The following is a 26,242-nucleotide window of genomic DNA, read 5'->3' as shown; positions in this document are numbered from 1 at the left end:
TTGGCAAGAGCCTCTCTGTACTTGGCTACTTGGTCTCGATGAGATCTTTTATCATTTGTTGCAGAGGTGTTATCTAGTTTTTTTTTTTTTTATAGTGAAATATAGTCCACATATGGCTGTAGTTTTTTTTGTGTCCATGGGAGGAGATGGGTTCAGGATTTTCCAATGCTGCCATTTTGAACCAACTCCCTGTATAGTTTTTCTCAGTGTGAACAGTTAAACTAAAACTTATCTATTTTTCTCTAGCTTAAGTAGAATGGTAATAGCTAGTGCTTGTCTATTTGTGAGTTTTTAAAAAGTGCATTTATAGCTTAACTTCTCACCAAGCAGCCCTAAGAGGTACTTAATATTGTTAACCTCATTTCTATTTTAAAGATGAGGAAAATAACATAAAATGTCTTCATAATTTGTCCAAGGACACAGTTCGAAATGACAGAACTGGAATTTGAACTCAGGCGCTCTCTCTCTCCAAATACTTCACTTAACAAACCCTACTTCCAGAATTTACCCACAAGACTGAAAAACACAGTGAAATAAGCAAGCATCATCATTACCTGCTTTTTAAGAAGATCCTTTAATGAAACTAAAATATTTATTTTCATTTAAATGCAATCTTCCTGAAGCTTCAGTTTTTAGTAAAACTCTGCCCAAGAATTTCAAGATAAATTCCAGATTTTATAGTGTAGAAGCAGCTTGTACTTGTATTACCAAAGGCCACCTCTTGTTAGGTGTCAAAATATTTATTTCTGCTTATATGAAATAGTCATTCACCTGTAAAAACACAGGCATTTTACCTTGAAAAGGGGTGACCCCATTCTGCAACAACTGCAAGTTGAAATGTCTGCTGCTAAAGCAGACAGTTATGGTAACCAGTCCTGGACCCACTCAAGGCCTCTCCCTTCTTTTGATCCCCACTTTCACTTACTGTCTCATAGTAAAGGGTTCCAGCCCATGCCTGACATGTGTGGGTTTGGTGCCCATATTTCCTACGCAAATTTGGATCAAGAAATGGACAAGGATCCAACATATTACCATATTACTTTTAAATTCTGGGGAAAAGATCCGTATGTATTTAGAATTTAAAAAAATTATTTATTCATTTGACAGAGAGAGACACAGCAAGAGAGGGAACACAAGCAGGGAGAGTGGGAGAGGGAGAAGCAGGGCTTCCTGTTAACCAGGGAGTCTGATGCAGGCTCGGTCCCAGAACTCTGGGATCATGACCTGAGCCAAAGGCAGACTCTTACTGACAGAGCCACCCTGGTGGCCCATTGTGTATTTAGAATTAATGGGTTTACTAGTCTGTAATCACGGTAATACAGGGAATTGCCCTCCAGCATCAGGGAGGCCTGAGAAATGACAGGGATCCCTTACCCAACCAACCCTGTATGCAAAGGCCGGCTCTGAAAAGATGCACAAAATAGTGTGGGGTGAGTGCTACTTTTGTGGGATCATCCCAAACAAAGAGAGGAAGAGATAGTTTACATAAGTAATTCTCCCTCTCATGAGAAAAGTAGCATTAAGGACAGGAAAAGTTGATGTGTTATTCTAATGGAAACTCTCCACTAAAAACCGTTAAGAGTCAAGCATAATACACAGTAATCTTATTATGTCTGCTTCACATTTGGTCCGCCTGATTCTCTCAGAAACTTTCTTTTGGAAAAGCTTTAAAAAGATATATTCATTTATTCCACTGGTATAATCCAAGTACATCATTAGAACACATATATCAGGTGGCGGGTAATAGGGAGGGCACATACTGCATGGAGCACTGGGTGTGATGCCAAAACAATAAGCACTGTTATGCTGTAAATAAACAAATAAAAATTAAAAAAAAAAAGAACACATATATCATACATACCCTGTGAGAATTAGGTCTTATGTAAGAACTTAGAAGATTTTCTCTTTTTAATTCTTTAAGATCCTAATCTTTTCAAATCCTACCTTGCTTCAAATTTGATCTCAGGGGTTCTAAACAGAATGACCAAGCACTGAATTTCATGGTGAAGATTTGCTGGTTTCCTAATTTGAATACTTGTAACTTGTATATGACCTCAGATTACAAGTCCCTTCTCTTCCCCAATTATTTCCTTTTAGAAAAGGATAAAAAAAAAAACACCACACATTAAGCTTAATTTCTAATGCTATCTGAAAGTGTTCATCTTCTTAGATTTATTTCAATTTTAAAAGAAGATGTTGATAGAAAATGGCATTAATTCAGAGTTTTCAGGCATCAACTAGTGACTGATCATGGGGTCTTCTTTTCAAATTGTTTTTTTTTTTTTTTAAGATTTTATTTATTTATTTGACAGAGAGAGAGATCACAAGTAGGCAGAGAGTCAGGCAGAGAGAGAGGAGGAAGCAGGCGGGGCTCGATCCCAGGACCCCGAGATCACGACCCGAGCCGAAGGCAGTGGCTTAATCCACTGAGCCACCCAGGCGCCTCTCAAATTGTTTTTTATGTAAGTATAATTGACACATAGTGTTATATTCATTTCAGGTGTACAACATAGTGATTCACCGTTTGCATACATTATGCTGTTTTCACAAGCACAGCCGCCATCCGTCAGCCTGCAGCATTATTACAGGATCATTGACGATGTCACGTATGCCACACCTTGCTTCCAATCCCTTAAACATTCCGTAACTGGGAGCCCCGATCTCCCACCCTCCTTCACCCATTTTACCCATTTCCCTTCTCCCCTCCCCTTTGACAGCCATCCTGCAGTTTGGAAACAATATAGTCTCCAGTGGATGAGTGGATAAAAAAGATGTGTGTGTGTGTGTGTGTGTGTGAGAGAGAGAGATACAGTGGAATATTATATAATCATAAAAAGGATTAAAATGTTTTTCTTGATCTCATTTAAGTGTGAATCCTCTGCTCTGCCCTCTCATAGCTTTTGCTTTGCCCTCAGGTAATGCTGGTTTTAGAAAAGCCATAGAGGCTTTACCCTTTTAACTCAGAAGTCCAAAGTTGAGGTCTTACAAAAATTTTTATAGAACATTGCTTGGGCAACTGTTAGCAGATTAGATTATTGATTAATCTAATTAATCATGTTAAATTTCAAGACATATATTTGGATGCAGTAATCTAATGTATAACAAATCCTATTTATCTAATTTTTTAAAGCTGTGATTCAAGGTACAAATAGCTAAAAAGTCAGGGTCACTGTACCACTTAGTACACTTTTTTTTTTTCCACTTAGTACACTTTTATAGATGATTTGTGTAAGAGCTATCTGGATGAACAGTGTTTTGTTTTTATTGCTATGTTGTTATAAATCTTTTGTAAAAATATTTGTGGTAGGATTCTCTCTCTCTCTCTCTGTATGTAATTATCCATGGGATGATTTCTTGTTGGATTGTAGCTAACCTTTTTTTGGCAGATCAGTATGTGTGGTTTCTCTTTCTGGAAAATAATATTTAACATAATTTGACATCTCTCTTTTATAATGTCAGAAAATTTAAGATTTTTGATTTTATTTTTTTTAAGTAAGCTCCGCATCCAGCATGGGGCTTGAAGTTACAACCCTGAGATCATGAGTCGTATGCTCACCAACTCAGCCATCCAGGTGCCCCCAGAAAATTTGGATTTAAAAATTTCCTGAAACTCTGGTGTTTAAGCAGATGTATTGTATGTGTGCGTGTGTTGTGTATTGTTATGTTTGTGGGTTCATTACATGGACTTTGATCTATTCTACCTATTTAAACCGACATACATTCTTTAAAAAATTATTTTTATTAACATATAATGTGTTATTAGCCCCAGGGGTACAGGTCTGTGAATCGCCAGGTTCACAGCAGTAAACCTACATACATTCTTGCATTGTTTTCATCTGTATAGTACCTTCCACCCTTTTGGAAGACCTATGCACACAAATTAAAATAATAAAATAAGGCAGAGAATACAAAAATTTAATTTCTGAATTGTTTTCTGTATTTACAAAATTTCTAACAACTTGTGAGTTATTAGATAAAAATCAGTTCACTTTTGCACTACTAAATCTTAAGACTATCAGATTTAAATAAATGCCTCCCAGAGATTATTATAGGTAGTCCTTCAAAATGATTCTTTGTCCCTGGATTAAAAGCATACCTGATTTTATAAATATGCAATACATTTCATTTAAAAAATATATCTTCCCTCTGCAAGTCTACCTCTTACTCTATAGCTTATTTCAAAAATCAGAACAATTTCTCTATTTCAGGTGACTTGTTTTTTCCTACATATGTGGTAATATGCTTTTAGGTTTTTTTGTTTTTGTTTTTGTTTTTTTTTAAGATTTTATTTCTTTATTTGACAGAGAGAGAGATCACAAGTAGGCAGAGAGGCAGGCAGAGAGAGAGGAGGAAGCAGGCTCTCTGCGGAGCAGAGAGCCCAATGCGGGGCTCGATCCCAGGACCCTGAGATCATGACCCGAGCCGAAGGCAGCTGCTTAATCCACTGAGCCGCCCAGGCGCCCCTGCTTTTAGGTTTTTGAGTAAATTTTTGCCATTTGTTTTCAGTAGATGCTCTGGGTAAATTCAAATGATGATTGTTTTGACTTAAGCAGTTCGGTTTTTAAGGCTTTCAGTACTCACTTTGACATTTCCTAGAACACTGCATAGATATGTGCAGAGAATCCTTCCTTCTCCAAGGTTTTGAATAAAGTGGGGGAGGCTTTGTCCTGCCTCAGTCCTGTACTTAGTCCTTGCCCTATAACACCCAGAGCCTCTAAAACATTGCTTCCATTGTTTTGTTTCCTAGAAACCTGAACTAAAATAAAGTTGTAAAATGTTTCTACATAATTCAGAGGTAATTACATCGAGCATAATGAACTAAAAAACATGAACATATTGGATTCTGTGATTCCTTGAGCTGAACTTGTGTTTGAGTTCACCGCACAAAATGTGTAGTTGAAAGATTTCTGTAACCAAGAACATAAGAAGCATCGTCCATTGTTTGTTACCTGTTTACTTAAAAGATTAAGGATGGTGGAGGTGTGGAGAAGTTGACATCATTAGAGTTATTTCTTTAGAGCTAGAGACAATATTTATATTCTTGTTTCCTTTTTTATTTAACTTTCATGTAATTTACCATAGCACTTTGCAAATGGTGGCTTGAGAAACATTTGTGCATCATACAATCAGTTAGGCTGGTAGGACATTTTAAAAATGAAACAAAATGAAAGCCAAATAGAGTAGAATAGAATAAAATATAGTACAAAAGGTAGAAATACATGAAACGTAGGATAAATATTTGGTAAACAACTTAATTATGTCTGTTGATGCAAACTTATGCATAAATGATCATGCACTAAATACGTATATTTCTGTATATGGAATAGAGCACGAGTTAGAGAGCTAGTGATTTACTATGTAATGACGCCTCATTATATACCCAACCGGTAGTTCAGTATATGTTATACCATAATACATTAGCATTATCAGGATTATTTATCTATAGTGTCAAAATGCATCTAGTTCTATGTAATATCAATCATGTTCTTAGCTCTAACCCTAAGCTATAATCTTAAATACTTCAGATTTTAACATTAGTCAGACTTGATCCATAAATCTTGCTATCTGAGCCTCTTGAGGAATGGCTAGAGTAAGCCCCAAGTTTGTGTCAATGTTCCTTTGAGAAATATTGGTTGAAAATATTCCCTTTTCAGGTATTACTTTAGACACTGAGGGTATATTTGTAAATAAATCTTTGTCTTTATTGAATTTATATTCTAGTGAAGAAGACAGGCAATAAATAACACCAACAAAACTAATTCTGATACATACAGTGATATGAAGAAGGAAAGTAATATATAAATATTCCACAAAGCAAGATAATAAAAATAAGGGCAGTAACCATGGAAACCATTTATTTTTAAAATACTTAATTTTTAAATTCCAGTATAATCTACATACAGTGTTATATTTTAAATATATACTCTAGTGATTCAACAATTCCATTTATTACTCAGTGCTCATGGACAAGCATTTTAGATAGGATATTCTCTGAATGTTCCTCTACAGAGGTAACATTACGGTGAAAATACAGTATCAGATACAAGAAACCATACATGCAAATGTCAAGATTGAAGCAAGAGTGGTGTGTTTAGGACAGGTAAACATGTCAACAGAACCCGCAGCAAGTACAGTTTGCTCTAACTTGGTAAGAGTTTGGGATATTGTTTTGCAAGATTTTGGAGATTTTGAGCATGCTAGTAATGTGCTCTCTATATTCCAAAGATCTTTAGGACTGTGTGAAGAACAGACCATAGAGAAGCAAGCATAGAGAATTCCAAGCATTGGAGTGGGAAGACTAGTCAAGGAGTCTGTATGAACTGTCCAAGAGTGAGTAGATGCTTTAGATTAAGGTGAGAAAATCTCAGATTGAAGCTGTAGAAGCTGGGAGAAGGGCTCATATTTGACATCTGTTGTGTAGGTGGAGCTTGGAGGATAAAATACGATGTTTCGTGTGTGTGTGTGTGTGTGTGTGTGTGTATGCATGCCTGATTAAATGGTGGTATGACTTTTGAAGATGGAAAAGAGCAATGTTTTATTTTTTTTAATATTACAAGAAGAAAAGACATGGAATCAAGAGTTTTATTTTAAATTTGGGAAGTTGGAGATGGCGGTTAGACTTGGAAGTAGAGCTGTCTCTTAGTTTCATACGTGAGTAGAGATGCTTTCAAACTTGGGCGTCAAGATTATATGCGTATGATCATTTGGTTCCCTAGTTTCAAACTTTTGTTTCTGAATTATTCATCCAGATTCTTCAACTAGCCTTTCTTTCTAGTATCGTAACCTACGGCAAAGGCAGAAAAGTGACTTTTTGATTAATTCTACCTTAATTTCTTATTAATTTGTCCACTCATTCATTCATGCATCAAATATGTATTGAAATGATATTTTTAAATGTGGGACTTGAAGAGATCAACTGAAAATGAGAGGAGAGAAGATTACAAAGCCCTAAATCCTAGAGGACTCTGATATTTAAAGGTCCAAAACAGGGGAGAGGTCATCAGAGAAGACTGAGAAGGATAAGCCAGTATTTTAGGCAGAAAAACCAAACGTTGTAGAAAATATTTCAAGAAGGAACATAGGGATTAACTGTGTCAAGTGATTATCTGCTGGTGGCCGCTGGTGATGTTGACAAGATCAATTTTAGTGGAATAGTCTTGATTGGTGTAGGTCATGGAGACAGTGGGTGTGGAGGCTATAGGGATTGCTAGTACAGACACATTTTTAAGGACTATTACTCTTAAAGCAAATGAAATCAGGCTTTGGCCAGCACCTGCAGAAAATTATGAGGCCTAAGAGTCCTTCTTGTTTTTTAATGGGAGATTTAAAATTTATGTTTTCTCCACATTAGTAACATTTTCTTTTTCTGCTTTGGTGTTCTTATTGACATTGAATATCTGTATTAAGATCAGATAGCATGACTCCTTGTTTTTCTCTGGTAACTTTTGGCTATAAAGCCCAAAGTAGAGTTGAATGTTGCTGGGTGACAAAGATAGGGGAAGAGAGGCAGAAAAAAAATGTTGAAGCTGCGTATTAGAATATAATCATAGTGTTCACTACACCCTGAAATCTGAATAACTAAAGAAGAGAAGTAATTTCAAGAGGAAGGCGTGGACAATGTAAAGAGAGATGGAGTTAATGTAAGGAAAATTTTGAGAGGAAAATTGGGAAGTTTGGGTTCCTATCATAAGTAAGCTGAAAAATGTGAGAATTACATGTTTGAGAACTACCTGTGTTATTGATAATGCTAAAATGTATGTATTGATAAAGATGTGAACAGGACATTTAGTAACTGAGTTGAGGCTGAAGGAAAAAGAAAATCCTCTGCAGGAGACTCTGAGGAACTTAGTGGCCAGAGGCTTGGGTAGATTCTTCTAGATGTGGCACCCCCTGGAATGCTGGGGGAAAAAAAAAATAGTACTGGAAGCATGGCGGTCATCTCCGTGCTGGTACATTCGCTGAATGGAGGGCCCGGCCAGTAGGTCTCCAAGTTACTGCAGAAGAAGAGGTTAGTTTGATACCGTGGGGAACAGACATACTCCGCCCTTCCTTTTTTCCTGCCTTTTAAGGAGGAGAGGGAAAATGCTCTGTAAATAACAAGGGGAAACCGGGAAACCTTTCTACCACTAGGCCTTTCAATAAATGGAGTTTAGAAGAGAAACCAGAGGAGCAAACAAAAACCAGCTGTCAGATGAGAGGACTTCGGGTGAACTAGTCCTTCCAGGAAAATCCAGTTCTACTGATGGATTTTTTTTTTCACCTTCATAGGTTGAATAAAATTGTAAGGTATTTAATCTTGGTGCATATCTTGGTGATTTGATAGAGATTGTGAAATGATTCCCATTGTCTAGTTAGTTAAAAAATCCATCTCCTTTCCCTTTCTGAAGGCAATTTAAGTCCTCAGCAAGTTTCACTTACAAATTATAGTCACAATGTTTTCCATTAGATCCTCAGATCTTACACACTTTATAGCTGACGGTTTGTACATTTTTACCAAAGTGTGTCTGTTTCCTGCCAACGCATGGCAGCCACTTTTCTACTATGAGTTTCAGTATTTGTTTTTTTGATTCCGTATATAAATGATGCCTTGCGACTGGCTGATGTCATTTAGCATATGATCTCAAGGTTCTTCCATGTTGTGGCAACAGGAAGAATTTCTTACTCACGGATGACTAGTTCACTGCAGTATGTGTGTGTGTGTGCATGTATGCATGTTTGAGCGAGAGACTATTTGTGTGTTTGTGTGTACACGCACTTTAACAATTCATCCATTGGTGAACATGTAGGTTGTTTCCATATGGTGGCTATTGTGAATAATGCTGCATTGGACGTGAGAGTAGAGATGCGTCCTAGAAATCTTGTTTTTGTTTCCTTGGAATATATACCCAGAAGTGAAATTACTGGACAGTATAGGAGTTCTCATTTAACTTTTTGGGGAGCCCGCATACTGTTTTCCATAGTGGCTGGACCAGTTTGCGTTACCAACAGCAGTGTATGAGGTTTCTCCACTGCCCGTGTCTATTTGCTCTTGTCTTTTTGATGATGGACATTTTAAAAGGTGTAAGGGGATAATACCACACTGTGGTTTTGATTTGTATTTCCCTGATGGGTAGTGATATTGAATACCTGTTCATGTACCCGCTGGTCATTTCTACATGTTTTTCAGAAAAAGGTCCATTCTGGACCACTGCCTATTTTTAATCAGATTATTTGCTTTCTAGCTACTGAGTTGTATGAGGGTATTTTTTGCTTTGTTTTAACAACTTATATATATGATTTTCAAAGTCCTTAAGTTACCTTTTTTTTTTTTTTTTAACTTGAATTCCAGTTGGTGAACATACAGTGTAATATTAGTTTCAGGAGCACAATTCATTGATTGAATACTCACGTACAAAACCTGGTGCTCTTCACAACAGAGCCCTTTTTCATCCCCATCACCTCTTTAATCCACTCTCTAACCACCTCTGGTGACCTCAGTTTGTTCTCTAATGTTTCTCTACGCGTCTGTTTCTTGGTTTGCTTCTCTTTTCCCCCACTATGTTCATGTGTTTTGTTTCTTAAATTCCGCATATGAGTGAAATCGCATGGTATTTGTCTTTCTTTGACTGATTTACCTCCCTTAGTGTAATACTCTCTAGCTTCATCCACATTGTTGCAAATGGCAAGATTTCATTCTTTTTAATGGCTGCATACTATTCCATTGTGCTTGCACACCACTTCTTTTTTATCCATTCATCAGTCGATGAACGTTTGGGCTCTTTCCGTAATTTGGCTATTGTTGATAATACTGCTATAAACATGAGTGTGCATGTATCCCTCAGAATCAGTTTTTTTGTACCGTTTGGGTAAATACCTACTAGTACAATTGCTGGACTGCAGGATAGTTGTATTTTTAACTTTTTGAGGGACTTCTATACTGTTTTCCAGAGTGGTTGTACCAGTTTGCATTCCCACCGACAATTAAGGTTCCCCTTTTCTCCGCTTCCTTGCTAATGACTGTTGTTTCTTGTGTTGTTGATTTTAGCCATTCTCACAAGTATTGATTTGTATTTTTTGCTGATATGTGATTACTCTGCCTAGGACTTCTAGTATATTGTTGAATAAAAGTGTGAAGTTTGGACATCCTTATCTTTTTCCTCATCTCACAGCAAAAGCTTTCAAACTTGTACTGTGAAGTATGATGTTAGTTGTGAGCTTGTCATATGTGACCTTTATTTTGTTGAGGTGCATTCTTGCTGTACTTTTTAACCTTGAACAAATGTTGAATTTTGTCAAATAACTTTTTTTGGATTTATTGAGATGATGACGTGATTTTTATTCTTCATTTTATTAATGCAGTGTATCACATTGTTAGGCAAATGTTGAACCACCCTTGCATCCTTGGAATAAGCCTCAAATGATAATGTATATGATCCTTTTAAAATATGTTGAACTTGGTTTGCTAATATTTTGTTGAAGATTTACCTCCATGTTAATCACAGATACTGGCTTATAATTTTATTTTTTTGTGTTATCCTTGTTTGTCATTGGTATATGGTAATTTTAGCCCTATAAAATGAGTTTGAAAGTTTTTGCTTCTCTCTCTTTTTCTCCCTCTCTTATTTTACCTGTTTACTTATTTTTGGCAACAGTTTGAGAAGGATTGGTATTAATTCTTCTTCACGTTTTGTAGAATTTACCAGTGAAGTAGTCTGGTCCTGAATTTCTTTTTTGAGGAAGTTTTTGAGTACTGATTTAATCTCTTAACTAGTACTTAGTCTGTTCAGATTTTCTGTTCTCTCATGGGTCAGTCTTAGTACGTTATATGTTTCTAATACTTTATCCATATCTAGGTTTTTCAGTTTGGTGGCATACAATTGTTAATAGTAGTCCATGAATAATCTTTCTAATTGTGTTATGTAAGTTCTAAAGTCTCCTCTTTTATTTCTAATTTTAAATATTTTTTTAATATTTTAAAATATTTAAAATATCTATTTTTTTTCTTGAGACTGGTTAAAAGTTTATTTTGTTTATTAAAAAAACAAACTTCTAACTTTTAGTTTCGTTGATCTTCTCTTTCCAGTCTCCATTGGGTTTATTTCCACTCTAATTTTTTCTTGTTTTCTTCTAATATATACATATATGTGTATATTATATGTACATATGTATATATACATATACATTTCTTCTAATATGTATATATTAGAAGACTGTAATCTTCTTGTTTTCTTCTAATATATTCATATACGTATATATTACATGTATATATGTATATTATACACATATATACTAATATATTCATATACATATGTATATATTATATGCATACAAGAAAAAATTAGAGTAGAAAAAGATTTTATATATATATGTGTGTGTGTATATATATATATGTATGTGTTTACACCTCAAGGATATAAAGGTGGGTTGTTCGAAGTCTCTATTTTTCCTTAATGTAGGCTATAAAATTTTCTCTTTAAACTGCTCTTGGTGGGATGCCTGGGTGACTCAGTTAAGTGTCTGCCTTCAGCTTGACTCATGATCCCAGGGTCCTGGGATCCAGCCCCATGTTGGGCTCCCTGTTCATCTGTTTATCCTGTTGCCTGCAGCTTCCCCTCTTTGTACACTTTCTCTCTGACAAATTTTTAAAAATCTTAAAAAAGATTAAAAAAAAAACTTAAAAAAGAAAAAAACTTGTTGCTGCATGCCATAGGACTTGGTATATTGTATTTCCCATTATTATTCTTATTTCCGTATTGATTTCTTCATTGACTCATCAGTCATGTTGTTTAATCTCCACATGCTTCTAGATTTTTCACTTTCTTCATATAATTAATTTCCAGTTTCATGCCATTTGTGGCCAGAAAAGACGCTTTCTATGATTCCAGACCTTTTAAAGGCTTATTTTGTGGCCCAACATTTAATCTATCCTGGAAAACGCCCCATGTTCACTTGAGCAGAATATGTATTTTTTTGCATATGGATAGTGTTCTCTATATATCTAAGTCCTTCTGGTTTAACATGTCATGTAAGAAGGATGTTTCATTATTGATTTTCTCCCTGGATAATCTATTCCATCGATGAAAGTGGTGTACAAAGGTTTCCTACTATTACTGTATTGCTATCTTTCTCTCTCCCTTTCTGTCTGTTAACATTTGTTTTATACATTTAGGTGCTCCTATATGTCAGATGCATCAATATTTATGAATGTTAAAACCTCTTGAAGGATTGGCCCTTTTATCAGTATAAATGATCTTTGTCTCTTACTGCAGTCTTTTTCTTAAACTCCAGTTTGTCTGGTAGAGTATAACTACTCCTGTTTTCTTTTCATTTTGTTTATGTAAAGTATTTTTCCATTTTCCCTTACACTTTGTATGCGCTTAAAGCCGAAGTGAATCTTTTGTAGGGAGCCTATAGTTGGGTCTTATTTACTTATTTTTTTTCCATTCAGGAGCTCTGTGTGTGTATTTTAACTTTTAAATTTGAATACAGTTGACACACAGTGTTACATTAGTTTCAGATGTACAATACAGTCATTCAACATCTGTACACATTATGCCATGCTTACCACAAGTGTAGCTACCTTCTGTCACCATGCAGCACTATTACGATATAATTGACTATACGCCCCATACTGTACCTCTTAGTACATATGACATATTCATTCCATAACTGGAAGCCTGTATCTCCCTCTCCCCTTCACCCATTTTGTCCATCTCTCTACCTGCTTCCCTCTGGTAGCCAACAGTTTGGTCTTTATAGGCTTGATTCTGCTTTTATTTATTCATTTTTTTAAAAAAGATTTTATTTATTTATTTGAGAGAGAGAAAGCACGAGAGGGGCGAGGTCAGAAGAGAAGCAGACACCCTGCTGGGCAGGGACCCCCCCCCCCCCCACCAGTGTGGGACTCGATCCTGGGACTCCAGGACCATGACCAAAGCTGAAGACAGTCACTCAACCAACTGAGCCACCCAGGAGCCCTGTTCATTTGTTTTTAATATTCCACACATGAATGAAATCATACAGTGTCTGTCTTTCTCAATCTGACTTATTCCACTTAGTCTAATAACTCTAGGTCCAGTCATGTTGTCACAAATGGAAAGATCTCATCCTTTTTTATGGTGGCATAATGTTTGATTGTATGTATATGTATATATGTGTGTATATACATATATAACATAGCATTTTTTCTTTATCCATTTATTTGATGTATACTTGGGTTGCTTCCATATCTTGGCTATTTTAAATAACACTGCAATAAACTGAGGGGTGCGTATATCTTTTTGAATTAGTGTTTTCATTTTCTTTGGGTAAAAACCCAGTAGTGGAATTATTGGAACATAGGTTTCTACTTTTAATTTTTTGAGGAGTCTTCATACAGTTTTCTACAATGGTTGTACCAATTTATATTCCCACCATTAGTGCACAAAAATTCCTTTTTCTCTGCGTACTGCTAGTACTACTTTGTATTTATTGTCTTTTTGATACCAGTCATTCTTTTTTTTTTTCCCCCCCCTTTGGAAATTTTTTTTAATTATTTTTTTATTTACAGTATAACAGTGTTCATTGTTTTGGCATCACACCCAGTGCTCCACGCAGTACAGTATGTGCCCTCCCTATTACCCACCACCTGGTTCCTCAACCTCCCACCCCCTCCCCTGCCGCTTCAAAACCCTCTGGTTGTTTTTCAGAGTCCATAGTCTCTCATGGTTCATCTCCCCTTCCAGTTTCCCTCAGCTCCCTCTCCTCTCCATCTCCCCATGTCCTCCATGTTATTTGTTATGCTCCACAAATAAGTGAGACCATATGATACTTGACAGATGTGTAGTGGTATCTCATTGTGGTTTCGATTTGCAGTTCTCTGATGATTAGTGATTTTGAGCATATTTTCATGTGACTTCTACTACTGGTTACCTGTGTCTTCACTCAGCAAATGTCTGTTCAGATATTCTGCCCATTTGTAAATCAGATTCTTTTCTTGTTTTTATTTACTTTTTATTTTTATTATTTTAAAATTATTTTATTTATTTATTTGACAGAGAGAAATCACAAGTAGGCAGAGAAGCAGGCAGAGAGAAGAGGGGAAGCAGGCTTCCTGCTGAGCAGAGAGCCTGATGCAGGGCTTGATCCCAGGACCCTGAGGTCATGACCTGAGCCAAAGGCAGAGGCTTAACCCACTGAGCCATCTAGGTGCCCCTTGTTTTTATTTTTATTTTTAATATTTTGGATATTGAACCTTATCAGTTATGTTATTTGTAAATATCTTCTCCCATTCAGTAGGTTACCTTTGTGTTTTGTCAGTGATTTCCTTTGCTGGGAACAAATGTTATTTTGGTGTAGTCCCAGTAGTTTATTTTTGTGTTTCCTTTCCTTAAGAGACAGATCTTTAAAAAAAAAAAAAAATGCTGCCAAGGCAGTATCAAAGAAGTTACTGCCTATCTTCTTTTCTAGAATTTTTATGGTTTCAGTACTCACATTAGGGTCTTTAATCCACTTTGAGTTTATTTCTGTGTATGGTATTAAAAAGTGGTCCAGTTTCATTCTTTTGCGTGTAGCTGTCCTGTTTTCCTAGAACTGTTTATTGAAGAGACTAATTTTTCCCCCTTGCAATGTCTTGCCTTGTTGTAGATTAATTGACCATATGTGTGGGCTTCTTTTCTGGGCTCTCTACTCTGTTCTATTGATCTGTGTCTATTTTTGTGCCAATATCCTACTGTTTTGATTACTACAGTTCTCTAGTTTATCTTGAAATCTGGAATTGTGATACCTCCCACTTTGTTGTTCTTTGTCACGTTGGCTTTGGCCATTGGGGCCTGGTGGTTTTGTAATTCCTCTCTTCCTTTATTTTTCTCTTCATGATTTGCTGATTCTCTGTACTGGTAGACTTCTCTTCTCTTTAATTTTATGTATATGTTACAGGGTTTTGCTTTGTTGTTGTGATAAGACATATAAAAACATCTTGTTTTTATTAGTCTAAGATCTAAACGTTGTAAGTTTGAACACATACTAGAACCTTTATTATTCTATCCTGCCCACATGTTGTATGTTTTAGATGTTAAAGTTTACATCTTTTTACCTGTGTGTCCATTAACAAATTACTGTAGTTATATTTACTGCTTCTGGCTTTTAGCTGTCATACTAGATTTATAAGTGATTTCCCCACTACCAATACAACATTAGGGTATTGTGAATTATATATTTACCTTTACCAGTGAGATTTATAGTTTTATATGTCTTTCTGTTACTCATTAGCATCCTGTTGTTTCAATTTGAGGACATTTCCTTAAAATTTGTAAGGCTGGTCTAGTGTTGAGGAACTCCTTCAGATTTTGTTTGGAAAACTCTCTTCTCCAAATCTGAAGGACCATTTTACTTGGTAGATCATTCCTGGTTGGCTGTTTTTCCCTCTGCACTTTTATGTATCATGTCAATCCATTCTGGCCCACAGAGTTTCTATTGAAAAATTTGCTAATAGTCTTACAGGGACTTCCTTGTAAGAAACAACTTATTTCTTTCTTGCCACTTTTAGGATTCTCTTTTGTATTTAAGTGTAGACAGCTTAACTATACTATGTCTCAGTGTGGATGTCTTTGGATTTATTTTGTTTGGAACTTTCTGGGCTCCCTAAATCTGGATGCCTTTCTCTAGGTTAAGAAGATTTTCAGCCATTACTTCATTGAATAAGGTTTTGCCCCTCTCTTTCTCTTCTTCTGGGGGCCCCGTAATGTGTATATTGATCCATTTGATGGTGTCCTATAATCCTTTAATCTACCTTCACTTTTTAAAAAATGTTTGTTTCTCTGGGCAAATTCCGCTGCCCTGTCTTTGAGTTCATTGATATTTTCTTCTCTTTGATTAGGCTGCTGTTGAACCTGTCTGCTGAATTTTTCAGCTTACTTAATGTATCCTTCATCTATGTAGTTTGTTTTATACTCCATTTTCTATGTCTTTATTGAAATTTTCACTTTGTTCATCCTTATTCTCCTGATCTTGGTGAGAATCCAAAGGACCATTATTTTTAACTCTTTATCAGGCAAACCACTGAATTCCTTTTCATTCAGGTCTTTTTCTGTTGTTTTAACTTGTTCTTTTTTTGGATACGTACTTCTTTTTCTTCATTTTCATTGACTATTTGTGTTTGTTTCTGAGCTTTAGATAAAATTGACATCTCTCCCAGTCTTGATGGAATGGTCTTGTATCTTACACAAACCTTTTTGTTTAGCCTAGCCCTAGCTCTTGGTTATCTTTCAAACTTTTGATTGTTTAAGCTGCTCCTTTGTTCTTAGTGGCTCATACTAGTTGAGTATATGCCAAGACACATAATTGAGCCAAAGGGGATAATCTCGTTCAACATCTAGGCGCTGGCTGATTGGAAGCTGAGCTCTAATTAGTAGCTTTTAACATATGCATGTAGAACTTTTTCAGGGAAAGGGTGAAAGGTATGTGTTTCCCTGTTTCCTTGCACTGAGCCATTGTGGGTAGCTAATTAAGCACTGTTTTTTGTTTGTTTTCTGCTTGCTACATTCCACTGGGACCCATGAATACAATTCTCGTTGGCTACCAAAGCCAGATGATCAGTGCTTGTGCCCTGAGCGGCAGGTACAGAAGCTGGGGTGCTAGACACATATATAAGTTCCAGAGAACTATTGGTGTTTTGAGTAGGCTGCAGGGGGAATGAGACGATGTCTGGGCTGTCATTGTCTCAGGAGAGGGTCACAGTCTGCCCCTAGTTGTATGCTAATTTAGAAACCTGATTCCTCAGGCAGTAGCTTTTAAAGTAAGCAAATAACCATTTTCAGGGAAATCCTGGAAGCTAAGTATGTCTGTCTTCTGCTTCTATGCTGAGTCCTGGAGGGTACTAGCCGATTAAGAATTGTTTCTTTGTTTGCTGCAGTTTTGTTGAACTCAGGAATATAAGCCCCACTGGCCACCAGAGCCAGGATTTCAAGGGGTATGTCCTCTGGTTGGAAGTCCTAAAAGTGAGTGTACCAGGCATGTGCACAAGCTCTTTTGAAGTTTTCAAGGAGACATCTATCACCTGCAGTGAGGCGGAGGAAGGGCATGAAGATGGTACTTACGACCCTCCCTTGTCTCTAGTGAAGATTGTTGCTGGCCCCCAGATGTATGTTAAGTGACAATCCTGACCTTCAGACTGTAGCTTTTAGGATACACAAACAGGCCCCTTTCAGGGAAGGACTGGGATATGGGCCTCTCTGCCTGCCACCTCTACTCTACACTGGGCCCTCGGGGATTGGCATGGCAATCCTGGAATCTGTTAAGAATTGTTTCTTTTTTTTGCTATTGTCTAATGGGTTCATGGACACAAACCCTGTTGGTTTTCAGAGCTAGGTGTATTGGTGGTATTCCCTCAGGCAAAAGTCTTAAAAGTTGTGGTATATATTGGGTTTTAAGTCCTCCCTCCTCATGAAGAAAGTAGGAATTGAGTAACATCTTGATTGTTAGTGCACCAGGATTAGGGTTTATGGTGAGAGTATGGCTCAGCTTTTTTTTAACCTGTTACGACATGAACTTTTAATTTGCCCAGTATGTAGGAATTGCTCATCTAGTTCCTGGGTTTCTTTCGCAGGGAAATGCTCCCTGTCTAGCTGTCGATTTGGTGTGTCTGTGGGGAAAGCAGAGTTCAGGAGCATCCAGCGCTGCCTCCTTGGACCAGAGCTTCTAGAGCTTCTCTGGTTTGTTTCGAGTGGAGCAAGAATGTGAGGGACGCATTCAGAGACAACATGTTGCTCATGGAAGACCACGAGTTTCCTAGGGCCCCACAGAAAGATGTGAGGAGTTTGGCACTGGGTCAAGGGGAGGCCACACAGAAGAGGGATACAGGAACCAGAAAGGAGGCTTGAGACAAGGCCTTGGAGTGGTGAATTTCTAATGGTGATTGAGGTAGAAGGGACTGTTGAGTGTTAAGAATTTCCCCTGGGCTTTTTGGGGGACTATGAGGAAATCATTTGGAATTACAGATTTTTCCTCTCCCTTTCTAATAGAAGGGCCAGATGAGTCAAGGCTAAAGGAAGTCTTTTTTTTTTTTTTTTAAAGATTTTATTTATTTATTTGACACACAGAGATCACAAGTAGGCAGAGAGGCAGGCAGAGAGAGAAGGGCGGAAGCAGGTTCCCTGCTGGGCAGAGAGCCCGACGCAGGGCTCGATCCCAGGACCCTGGAATCACGACCTGAGCTGAAGGCAGAGGTGTTACCCACTGAGCCACCCAGGCGCCCCAAGGCTAAAGGAAGTCTTACTGGGAACTTGTATTGCTTACTAGGAGAATATTGGTGGTAGAAGGGAAACAAAAAGGATTTAGTTAAGCCTCTTCATTATACTAAAAACAATAATAAAACATGGACTTTTCACAAATCAGAGCAGCAAACTCAATTCTACAACTTAAGAGTCCTAACTAATAATTTCTTATGTAAGATTCTGTGTCTTTATGGATTATCATTTCTGATCTTTAAACTTTGTAGTTACCTTACCTATTCTATATTTGTCCCTAAGCCTTGTTTTGAATTTCACATTGCTCACTTCTTATCAACTTAAGCTCTTTAGTAGTTAACACAGTTTTTTTATTTTTATGGAACAAAATATATACAGTAGTTTCTGGATATTGACATAATTATCATATAATAAGATTTGAACAGTTAGATTTATTTAATTTTCAACCTCGGCTTCACATTAGAATTACATGTAGAGTTCAACCAGATTTCCTGGGCCCCATCAATCCAGAAAAATAAGTCTCCAATGGTCTAGCCCCAAAGATACAAGCTTAAAAGTTCCCCACGTGATTTTACTGTGAAGCAGTGTTCAGTACACCTGCATTATTTTTTCAAACTATGTGGACCTCAGCAAATCCAAGTAACTACAGTCTTCTTTCCTTTAGAGAATGACAGTGAATTATAAACTTAACATATTTAATTTTTATAACATGATGTAAATAAGATATATTCAAGACAAAAAATTGGAATCCTTAATGGCTGTCTTATACCTTTGGAATCAAACGAAATATCCTGGTATATGGACTTTCTGTGAGTTGGCTTTGCTTGCTTACCAGTCTGTGTTCTCAAGTCTCCCTGTGCTTGAACAGCCTTTGGCTCTGAGCAGGTGCTACTTTGCTTTCCTTTACCATTCTCCACTTAGGTCAGTTGATGAGGATTTGTTCATGCAGCAGCCAGGCTCTGGGAAGTTCATTTGGCTAAGTTCTTACGGCTTGAATTCAACCTCAAATATATTTGATCCCAATCACTTTAGCTACCATAAATTGCTCTGCTCCAAATAATGTAATATTCTTAATTTATAATTTTCAGAGATGTATAGGAATATTAAAAGGCTATGAAACTTTTTTTTAAGTTATTTATTTATTTATTTGACAGAGACACAGCGAGAGAGGGAACACAAGCAGGGACAGAGGGAGAGGGGGGAACCAAGCTTCCTGCTGAGCAGGAGCCCAATGTCGGGCTCCATTCCAGGACCCTGGGATCATAACCTGAGCTGAAGGCAGATGCTTAATGACTGAGCCACCCAGGTGCCCTGAAACTGTATTAATGTAAAGCAGTTTTTGTAATATTGTTCTTTAAGATGCAGACTAATTCCTACAGTTATAAAACAACTTTTTGCAATTATTTATGTAAGCCCTGTTACATATACAAAAATCCACGACATTTACTCCTTCCCCAGTCTTTTTCTGTAAACCTAAATTATTCTTTCATTGAATACCTACAACAGGGGTAGGCACAATTTTTGTGTAAAGTCCAGATAGTAAATATGTAGGTTTTTAGTATCCACATATGATTCGTATTACATATTCTCTCTACTCTCCTTCCTTCCTTGTCCCCCTCATTTTCCCCCCACCATTTTCTTCCTATTTCTTTTCTTTTTCTTTTCAACCCTTTAAATATGCAAAAGCATTCTTAGTTCAAGGGTCATACAGAAATAAACCCTGCATTAAATTTTGCCATGGATAATACTTTTCTAGTCTCTAGCTTAGAATAATGCCTGGTACATGGTAGATAATATATATTATCGGAGACACTAATCTTTTTCTCCTATTTTATGGAATTTCTGTGCTTTGTTTTTAAAAGGTATGAAATTAGGGTGCCTGGGTGGCTCAGTGGGTTGGGTATTTGCCTTCGGCTCAGGTCATGGTCTCAGGGTTCTGGGATTGAGTCCCATATTGGGCTCTCTGCTCAGTGGGGAGCCTGCTTCCTCCTCTCTCTCTGCCCGCTGCTCTGCCTACTTGTGATCTCTCTCTGTCAAATAAGTAAATAAAATCTTGAGAAAAAAAGGTATGAAATTGATCACCATTGAAAATATGCGGTAATATACTATACTAATATACTACTAATAGTCTTTATTTACTCCACAAATGGTGCTTAGAAATGTTAAGGATTTAAACATTGCTGACTCATGGTCAACTTATTAGCACCTGTAACTGTTAAATATTAAAAAAAACTTTAGTGTCCTTATTAAACATTTACCTGAGACTTATTGAAATTTATTCTCTTTGTTTCTAATGTTCATTAAGTTTGCTAGGATATTTGAAAACTTTTATTCTATAGTTCAAAGTCTGGACAACTTTTCCACCTCATGACATTTTTTTAGTGACTTCCTTATTTGAGTATTTTTAAAAGAATATTTCCAAATGTTTACAAGCAAAAATTAGATTCTCCTAGTATCTAAGTGATTCTCATTACAATGAAAACACCACCTTATTCTTTTTAATTTTACTGATTTATACATTATGACTTAGGAGACCTCATTTATTGTCAAAAATGTTAGTTCACACATAATATATGTAATATCAACTTGAAATATTTGTCCAAGAAGCTTATTTTTTGTCTTTCACTTTCCTCATGAAACAAAATCAGATTAAATAAACTCAGTTTCTTTTCTTCAGTATCTAAGTGTCTACTTTCCTTCAATAAAGTTTCTCAGTTTTGTTTTTTTTCATGTTTTGCCATTATCTATTACTCATAATTGAACATTGATGTTTTTGTTTTTTATTTTATTTTTTAATATTTTATTTATTTGACAGAGAGAAATCACAACTAGGCAGAGAGGCAGGCAAAGAGAGAGAGGAGGGAGCAGGGTCCCTGCTGAGCAGAGAGCCCGATGTGGGGCTCGATCCCAGGACTCTGGGATCGTGACCTGAGCCAAAGGCAGAGGCTTTAACCCACTGAGCCACCCAGGTGCCCCGAACATTGATGTTTTTGAATCCTAGGGTAATTGTATCTTTTATGCCATGGACACTTAGGAAAGTCTAATGTAATCTCTAGTTCCTTTTAAATGATTAAGCTTACATCTAAATGGCAAATAACACAATTGCAGGAAGTTTGCAAATGCTTATGAATTCCATCCACATACCACTTAGGGTTCAGAGATTCAAGTTTAATAACACCCTTAAGCCTACGTCTCTAAATCACTGTTTCAGCTTTCCTCAATTTGGTCTAATTATATCATTTCTCAGCAGGCCTCCATTCAACATAACTTTATCAATGAATGAAACTTTGATTTAGTCTGCATGTCATGGTCAGACATGTCGTTAAACTATTCACTAGTACTTTAATGTTTTCTTTTAGGTACTGCACAATTCCATCAACCCTGGATGATATTCATAGTCCAGGTTCCTTATTACCATTCATGGTGTGCCAAACATGGCTGCAAAAAGTAATCAAAATCTCATGATCAGTTCATGTTATTTTTTTTTCATCTGTTAATCAAATATCTGGATCCTCCCTGGTGATTAGCATATCTTCATTTCCTTTGGCACATTTAAATACATTAGTTCAAAGTGTTTCTAGTGCTCTTAGTGATTTTCATACTTTGGAAATTTTTAGTTAATGGGAATCAAAAGAGAAAAGAGATGTAGGCTTATCCCCACTGTATGCGTGTTCTTAATGGGGATGCAGTTGGGGAGGAGAAAAACAAGACAAAATACAGTCTTCATGAGAAAGCTGCTGAAACACTTCACCTAGTTCTTTAGAAAGGGTTTATTGAGGGTTTACTGTGTGCTAGGTATTCTTCTGGGTACCACAGGTCCACTACTAAGTAGGCTAAACGGAAATGCTTTCCCTATTGGAGCTTATATTCAAGTGGCATGTAGAGAGGGACAGGGTGGTTCTCAGCAGAAAGCAAGGTACTTTATTTTAGGTGAAAATAAGGTGGGTTCTGATGATACGTAAAATGAGTCATGGGCAATTGGGCAAGGACACAATGTTCCAAGCAGAACTAATAGCCAGGGGAAGGCTGAGTTCAGTCGTAAGCTGGATAGATTCATGGGGTTGTGTTTGGAAGAATCAGGGTAGGCAAGAAGTGTCCAGGATAAGATCAGTGGGAAGAGGAAGCAAGATCACACAGAGCTTTGTGAGGCAGAATACAGAGTTTGGATTTTATTATTATAAAATTATAAGAAGTCTAATGAGAGAGAAAAGAGAACATCTAAGAGGTTATTATATTAATCCAGATGAAAGATCATGGCATTTTGTATTAAAGTGGAATGTATGGATGTAAAAGCAATTAACTGAATGAAGGATTTTTTTTTTTTGGCAGGGGGTGGGGGGGAGATTGATAAGTTTTGATTGACAATTATATCACAGGTATGGTAGGGAAAAATGCAAAGTCAAGGATGCGTAAAGGTTTTGTCCTTCTATATTAACTACCGTGGTATGCTGGTATCATTTTCAAATTGAGGAACACCTGGAAAAGAACAAATTTGAGAGTTTTGTGTGATGGTAGTTCACTTTCTTTTTGAGTATATTCATTTTGAGAGCTATATTGGATGGTGATGCAAAGATGTCAGGTATGAAATTAAATTCATCAGTGTAGAGTTCTCGAAAGTGGAGGAAAAAAATGACCATAACAAAGTTAGAAATTATGATCACAGTTAGAGGCCAACCAGACAAGGAAGACCCAGTGAAGGAGATTGTGGTGGAAAGCAGCTGGTAAGATCAGAGAGAAACCATTTCCTTAGAGCCCTGTAAAGAAAGTACTCCAAGAGGACGGAGTGGTCAGAGGCATTGAATGCAACTGGGAGGTCAAAGAACAGAGAGGGGACTATTAGATTTGGAAAAAAAGAAGTCGTTTATGATCTTGACAAAATGGTCTCAGTTACACTGTCGCAAGAGGAGCTTGATTGATATGGATTGTGGAGTACACAGGAGTTGGGAAATTGGAGATAGGAATTATAAGCCATGTTGTTAGTGAGATTGAGAAAAGACAGACTTTTTTTTTTATTAAATTTATCCTATCCTTCCCTGAGGCTACTACATATTTCTTTATTTCATTCCATCATGGTAATTTTAAAGGAGGCTCTTTTTATTTCTTCACTAACCTCTCCTTTGATAATTTGACATATATCCCTAATTGGCCTGTTGAAATTGTTCTCTTTAGGGCACAAAATATCTTATTGCAACAGCTTTTTTTTTTTTTTTTTTTTTTAATTTATTGCCCTTGACAGGTCAGGAATATTTGACATTTTTGGGGAGTATATATGGTTTAATTTATAACAAAAACACCAGAAGTTCTAAGATTAAGTAACCATACCTGGTTTAATTCCTTTCTATAGCCTTTAAGAGTGTTAAAAAACAGAAGATGTCTATAATGTATGGCTACTTCTTCACAGTACAGTAGTGAAAGCTAAAGCGGCCACCTAAATCTAGGATAAAGGAAGGTGATGGTTGATAATGATGGTGACACATTGAAAGTGGTGAAAGAGACATGAAATAAAACTTTGTTTTAGGAAAAAGGAAATAACATTGTTTATGTTAATTTATAGAGTTTGGAGGTTGAGATGGGGCACTATAGCTAGTGATAGAAACAACATTTTTTTTTCATAGTGCTATGCAATATTCTACATTTGGTGTTTGACTTTAACCAATAGTATGAAGCCTTACGTATCATTTTTCTGAAATGATAGTTTTTTCATTAAAATTTATTTTCATGGAATGCACTGAGTGATTTAAACCATTAGAAGGGAAATACTCAAGTTTTGGGACATTGTATTTGTCTAGTCCTTCTACCATTGTTGTTTCTGGACAGGAGGATGTATGAGTCGCTATCACGCTCCACCGTCATTCCTACTCATGTCCTTTGGATCTAATTTGATGCAGTGAACGTCCTAATCAGTGAAGGAAATTTCTCAGCATTGCTATTTAATTGGGCAAGCTGGAGTAGTTAACTTTCTGTCTCATGACTGACAAAAAGTCTCTTAAGCAATTAAAAACAAAGCAGGATTATAGGATGGCTATAACGGCTCATATTGACTATGCCAAGAACCTTGCATGCATCATCTCATTCACCCATCACAGTAGTCCTATGATGTAAGCACTCAGTTTTTGTATTTTACAACTGAGGAAGATGGTACTTAAAGAAGTGAAGTATCTTGTCTTACATCAGTCAATTACTGGGCACAATTGCCCAGTAAAGTGGCAGAACTGACTGGAATTCTTGAATGTTTGAACATGCAGTCCTCACTGTTTAATTTATTGGAAAAAACTTTTCAAGTTTCAGTAACAAATTTAATATGAAATAAACATGCTTGTTTGTTCACATTGCACAGTTTTCTTTTTAACTCATTCCCTAAAAATAGTCTCTATTATGGTGCTGAAAAACTGCTTTTGGAATAAACTGAAGAAATAATTTTTTAATATAATAAGTACTCTTTTTCATTTGCTTGATTTACCTATATTTTGAAATGGTTAATAGGTTCAGCTAACATCCATCTTCTCATATAGATACAATAACATGAAAAATATTCTCCTTGTAATGAGAACTTCTAGGCCTTACTCTCAACAGCGTTCCTTTATAACATAGAGCAGTGTGAGTTACAGTCATCATGTTGTGCATTACATCTCTAGTATTTATTTCTCCTATAACTGGAAGCTTGCACCTTTTGACTGTTTCCTCTCCAGTCCCCACATATAGTGGGATTATACATTGTCTGTCTTTAGCGGATTTCACATAGCATAATGCCTTCAAGGTCCATCCATGCTGTTGCAAATGGTAGGGTTTTCTTTTCTTTTCTTTTAATGGCTGAATATTTCTGTGTGATCATGTCTATAGTGTGTGTGTGTGTGTGTGTGTGTGTGTGTCTGTGTGTGTACACAAAAACATCTTTATCCATTTATCCACCAATGGATATTTAGGTTGTTTCTATATCTTGCTATTATAAGTAATGTTCTTATGAACATCGGGTGCAGATAATTTTTGAATTATTGTTTTTGCTTCCTTTCTATATACACCCAGAAGTAGAATTGCTGGAATATATGGTAGTTCTATATTTTAATTTTTGATTAACATTCTGTCATCTTTTTGATGATGACCACTCTAACAGGCATGAGGGGATATTTCATTGTGCTTTTAGTGTGCATTTTCCTATTGACTAGTGATGTTTAGCATCTTTTTATATATCTGCTAGCCTTTTGTATATCTTTGGAGAAATTTCTGTTCATCTCCTTTACATATTTTTTAAATTGGGTTATTATTATTTTTGCTCATGAGTTGTATGAGTTCTTTATGTATATTGGATATTAATCCCTTTCCAGGTACATGGTTTGTGAGTATTTTCTACTACTCCACTGATTTTCTTTTCACTTTGTTGATGGCTTCTTTTGCTGTGTAGAAACTTTTAGTCTGATATAGTCCCACTTGTTTATTTTTGATTGTGTTGCCTGTGCTTTAGATGTCATATTAAAAAAAAAAAAAGTCATTACCAAGATCCATGACAAGGAGCTTTTTTCCTGTGTGTGTGTGTGTGTGTGGGGGGGTGAGGGTTACATTTAAATCTTGAATTCGTTTTGAGTTTTTGTGAGTGATATAAGTTACATTCTTTTACATGTGATTATTCAATTATTCTAACACCACTTATTGAAAAGATTATCTTTTCTCCATTGAAAAGCTTGGCTCTCTTGTCAAATATGATTTGTCCTTAGAAGCTTGGATTTATTTTTGGGCTTTTATTTTTATTTTATTTTATTTTTAATTTTATTTTTCCATTCTGTATATTTGTCTATTTTTATGGCAGCACCATCGTGTTTTGATGGCTATAACTTCATAGTATGGTTTAAATCAGGATGATGAAGCCTCCTGTTTTATTCTTTCTCAGGATTTCTTTTACCATTTGGATTCTTTCATGGTCCTATACAAACTTTAGGAGTGTTTTTTTTTTCTACTTCTTCAAAAAATGCCATAGGAAACTTTTTTTTTTTTTTTTTTTTGCCATAGGAAACGTCTTAAGGATTACATTAAATCTATGGATAGCC

Source organism: Meles meles, chromosome 2 (genome assembly GCF_922984935.1).
Source record: "Meles meles chromosome 2, mMelMel3.1 paternal haplotype, whole genome shotgun sequence".
Classification (NCBI taxonomy): Eukaryota; Metazoa; Chordata; class Mammalia; order Carnivora; family Mustelidae; genus Meles; species Meles meles.
This window is presented reverse-complemented; position numbering follows the sequence as displayed.